At 44.9% G+C, this 5,478-nt stretch overlaps 1 non-coding gene across 1 annotated transcript; it reads right to left on the minus strand.

Annotated features, from left to right (window-relative positions):
- Nucleotides 1–410: 410 nt before the first annotated feature.
- LOC144778791 (5S ribosomal RNA) lies at nt 411–530 on the minus strand. The gene has a single exon (XR_013600636.1). It is a non-coding gene; the product is annotated as a 5S ribosomal RNA (ribosomal RNA).
- Nucleotides 531–5,478: the final 4,948 nt, after the last annotated feature.

Below are 5,478 nucleotides of genomic sequence, written 5' to 3' on the forward strand. Positions count from 1 at the left end.
AAAAACGCTCTTTCTTTTTTTTTTAAGTAAAAGGAAAGAGCCTCCCCCAAAGGCGTGTCGTGTATGTAAAAATAGTAGTCCTTTTTTAATTTTGGTAGACGTGTTTTGACGCTTGTTTTCATGGTGGATGGAAGTAAGGGCTGCTGGTGAAAGACGTGCAGTTGTCAGGTAAGACGTTTCTACGCGTATTATAATCCTTCGTTGTAAATTCCAGCGTGGTAAAGCCACTTGCGATGTAAAATTCACGTGGTAAAGCCATGCGTGGTAATTGAAAGCGTGGTATCATCATATATTCCTCAGGAAAGGCACCAACCCAGCCCCACCACAGCAAACAGGAACAATGCCCATGTGAAGCAGCCAACAGCATGAATAGAGGCAGGAGGACCGTTGGGAGTGATGGACAATGGGCAGCTCTACAGCACCTGGTATTCCCAGGCGGTCTCCCATCCAGCTACTAACCAAGGTCCTACCCTGCTTAACTACTGAGATCAGATGAGATCAGGTGCTTTCAAGGTGGTATGGCCATAGACCAAGGGTAGAGCACAAAACCTGCAGAGGGAGAGGCCATGACCGCAACCACTGAGACATCCCCTAGAACACATTGCAAAAAAAGGCGGCAGGGCTGCAGCAGAAACAGGAAAAAGGAACCGCTACGCAGTACTCACCACTGGGGCAGGGAGACAGCACCACAAACTGACTGCCCCTACCAGGCAGGACAAGCGCCCTTCAACAAACCAGCGCCCGGCTGAAAGGAAGATTGCAGCATCCGGCGCCCCCAGGCAAGCTGAGACCTGGCCTGCTTCTGCACCTCAATAAGAACAGCACGGACCTCCAGGGAGGAAAAGGACGCCAGCAGGACCCCATCAGCCATCCAGGATGCCCAGGGCACCACCAAGAACGGCCCTGGGACACTCCACAACAGCCGCAGCAACGCGTCTTCCAGGCCGGCCAAGCCACAGGAAGACGTGCCCTTCGACCTGGAACAAACCAGGAGGAACGGCGCCGCAAAGGGGCTCCCAGCAAGCCCAGCAGGCCAGGAGATCGCCAGCTGGACGTCGAGAACAGCCCAGCAGCCTGACGAGGACATCCAAAGAAGACTTCATCCCAGTTAAGAAGCAGCAAATCCATGAACGTGAATTCTGTTGGTAGACAGAAAAAAAGAAAAGGCTGAATGCTGGGTTGGTCCAGCTTATATACTCCCAGCGGGAGGGGGTGGATTTAGGTCTCCCAGCATTCTCCTCTTCTTTTTTTTCTGTCGTGGAGATGGTCATCCCCACTTTGGTAAGGAATGGGAGGAGGACTGGAGGGACCTAGAAGGTAATGTCTGCTTTTTCGGTTTAGCTCAACAGAGCAGCTGTCCTACGACCTATTGTTACCAATTATTTAAAAAAAAATTCCAGTGTGGACTTTGGCTCTACCCAGAGAATTATGTAACTCTTTCACCTCATTGCTATTGGTTCTTTGGTGTATCATTCCACCTCAATCAGGAGTGCTTGCATTGAAATTCTTGAGGGATTTTTTAATATCCTAAAAGTATGCTAAAACAAGGCACCTTGAACTCTTTTGCTCATAAAGGGTTATTTACAGGACGTAATTTAGCTGTGTTTTATTCTTTACAGCTGGGCTTAAAAACAAGTCAAGAGTCAAATCCAAGCCGTTTATTGGCTTTGTCAATGTCTGTTCGTCATTGAGCGCACGTTAGCCAGCTCACAATTGCACATGTTAATTGACTTGTTTTCTCTTGTGAGGTGGGCGCTTTAGACAGTCACGGGCAAATCGATAGGGAGAGCGTCCACAGCGGCCTAAACCCCAGAGTTCACCGTGATGATCCGCATTCTTCCCGGGTAAACTACACAGTCCAGGAATCAGCGGGGCACCTTCAGAAGAATCTCCGCAGCACGTGTCAGTGCGCGCCCACTGGAGGACAGGAGGGAGTAGTTTAGCACATCGCCAGAGGGCACTGGAGCGGATCGGGCTTGCAGAGCTGATGCGCCTTTTTAATAAACCATCCTCGCTTTTGATCACAGCCTTGCTTCTGCGGCTCCGCAGCATGAAAGGCTTACGCCCAATCATTTTTGATCGGTAACAGCTTCAGTCGATGTGATGCTTTTGAGAGGGAGGGGGAGCCCATTGGGATGAAAGAGCACAGAGAATGCAATACGTTTAATTTTACATGCAGTCTCTGAAAACACCTCTCTGAATAGAAGACAGCGAGTTAAAGCAGGCAGACAACCTGGTGGAGGATGGCGGAAGGGATTTCTGGAATAAGAGACACAGTCTCAGTGACTTAAACGTTCACTGCTGACGTCTGCAGTGATATTAAGGTCACAACTTCAAATCTAGATGACTGTAAATTATATATATATTATACTATATATAATATATTATATATATCTATATCTATACTACTATTATAAAGAGAGAACAGAAAACTTTTGGCAAGGTAAACTCGGGAACCACAGCGCCAATCCACACACCCAATACATTGTTGTAATCCTCAGGGTGTGTAGATGGACATAGGCTGCATAAAATAAAATAAAACGTAAAATAAAAAATTAAACTTTAAAAACAAAGTAGTCCCCTAAAAGTAGCGCTGGCCGCGACGTAGCGCTGGCCGCCGTGACCTAGCGATGTCCGCAACGTGCGTGATGACGACAGGCGGGGAGGAGCGGTGACGAGCAGCGAGGAGTGGCGGTGAAGTCCCGAGCGTGGGGAAGACCGGCAGCTCAGGTAAGGCAAAGGCGAGGCGGGAGGTGGTCTGGGCAATGTCGGGGCGGGAGGGCGGCGGGCAGGCGGGGGCCGGGGCAGGAGTGCACCCAAGCCGACGCTGCCGCAATCAGGAAATGCCACCCCCAGCCCCCTTCTGCCCCAGGCAACGCTGGGGCGGCCTGCTAGTATATATATATATATATATATATCCATCAATCAGCGCAGGAAACCCATTTGGGGAGATGCCACACACGAAATGGATCCAAAAACTTCTTTAATCTCGTCAGCTTGCCAGCAGGCTTCCAACACCGGTGTCATCGACAAAATTGTTTGCCAGACACGTTTCGAGAGCAGAGCTCTCTTCTTCAATGGCACAGGTTACAAGTCACAAAAGAACGCCTCAAATTACGCACATATTTATTTATTAGACAGTCCCCGCCCACTGGGCGTGTTCCTCACAGCGGCGTTATGGGATCTGTAGTGCCGGTTTCTATGCCAAGTGGGTGTGTATATATATATATATATATATATATATATATATATATATATATATATATATATATATATATATATATATATAAAAATATCCTCCAAAATTGGTTCACTTTGGTTCAACAATTGCGGTGCTTAATCCAGGAGAGTAAACCTCCGCGGCTGAACAAAACCGCTCTATATCACTCCAAATCCTTCACCACCGAAAGAACGGATGGCACTCTCCCAGAGCTTTTGCAGTTTTTAATTTAGCATTTTCTTTGTTAGTTAATCAAAATACAGGCGAGTACAGGCGAGTAACCAACACATTTCGGTATTACATAATACCGTATTCGCGGTCATGTTCTGGCGCAAACAACCCTGTTCTCTATGTTTAAACACTGTTGCATCATTGCCTCCTAAACAATACAAGAGGCTCTAAGTCTTATGGTTGATGCAGTCCCCATTAATTATTACTTTCAAATGCAATATCTAAATTGTGAAGATTAAAGTGTAAAGTATTTACATAAACAGTGACAGTGCAAAATAATATTTCCAAACTCAATCTTAATCAGTGAGTAAAGCGACCCTCATTTGTCCATATAATATATATTCTCTTCATTTGTCAGTGTCAATAAACACATCCCTCCAGTGGGACTAATTTCTTCATTATCTTCCCAAATTCTAATCCCTCCAGTGGGTTGGTTCTACCATATGGATTGGTTGGGGACCATTACATGTTTCTCTTTCTTCATCAGTTTGTTTTCAATATTTTATTTCAATCTTATTTTTTTCATTATTCAGATCCTTACAAAGTCTGGGAAGCAGTTTTTCAGTTATAGATGTATATATAATTCTTCTGATTGGTTTAGGCCATATGGGGTCAAAGTTATCAACTTTGGGATGTGGCGTGATTCTTTTTGACTGAGAACTTTCTCCCTGTTTCCTCCACATTCATTTATATATTACTTGATTTATCAGCGGTGTTTGATACCGTCTCCCACAAACTGCTAATAAATATGCTAGCTGCTAAAGGAATACAAGGTAAAGCCCTGAACTGGCTGGAGTCTTTTCTATTGAATAGATCCCAGTCCATTTGCTTAGGAAACTTTACCTCCACTCCTCGGAAGATCAAATATGGGGTGCCACAGGGAGCAACATTGAGCCCAACATTGTTCAATGTTTATGTTTCTTCATTGGCATCCATAGGCAAAAAATGGGGTATCAATATCTGCTCTTACGCTGATGATACTCAGCTGATGGTAACCCTAAATGATGAAGAGGACGCCAAAAATAGGCTACATAACTGCTTGTCAGAGCTATCTAACTGGATGCATGGTCACTACCTGAAATTAAATGCTGACAAGTCGGAAATTCTTCTATTTGGTGGATCCAAACAGCTTTGGGACAACTCTTGGTGGCCAAATACTTTAGGCACTCCACTAAACCCAACCCTGACCGCCAGAAACTTGGGAATCCATATGGACACTACTTTATCCATGAAGCATCATGTTACCACAATATGTGGCAAAGGATTTGCCACATTAAAAATGCTGAAACGTGTCTTTCCCTGGATTCCGATGGAATGTAGACAGATTTTAGTTCAATCTTTACTGATTAGTAGGCTGGACTACGGCAACTCGCTGTTTGTTGGTATGGCGGATTATCTATTCTCAAAATTACAGCTGGTCCAGAATGCGGCAGCCAAAACTGTCTGCGATAGGAAAAAGTATGATTCTGCTACAAACTGCCTGAGAGCGTTACACTGGCTGCCTATGAGGCAAAGAGCATCTTTCAAAATGTTATGCATTGCTCATAAAACATTGCATAATACTGGTCCTTACATTCTGCGGAACAGAATCAAGCTCTATGCACCAGTTCGGAACTTACGCTCACAAGCCACAGCCAAAGCAGTCACCACACGAATAAAACTATCCAGGATGGGTGGACGTGCCTTTTCGCACCTTACCGCCAATTGTTGGAATGACTTGCCTATCGATCTACGATGTACTGACTGTTACCTCACTTTTAGAAAAAAACTAAAAACTGCATTATTCCCTAAAACAGAATAAATAGTAGTCTCGGGAAATTGCTCATGGTTTACTGCTCAATTTTAGCGCCGTGATATCCTTGTTGGATGAGTGTTGCGCTTTAGAAGTACATATAACAATAACAATAACAATAACAATAACAATAACAATTTATTGGCACAGTCTCTATTCCATAAAACTTTAGTGCCTTCCAGTCCCCATTGTGATGGAGCACCATGTGTTTGGCCACTGCATCGTTTCTGTCCTT

Source organism: Lissotriton helveticus, chromosome 1_1 (assembly GCF_964261635.1).
Source record: "Lissotriton helveticus chromosome 1_1, aLisHel1.1, whole genome shotgun sequence".
NCBI classification, from domain to species: Eukaryota; Metazoa; Chordata; class Amphibia; order Caudata; family Salamandridae; genus Lissotriton; species Lissotriton helveticus.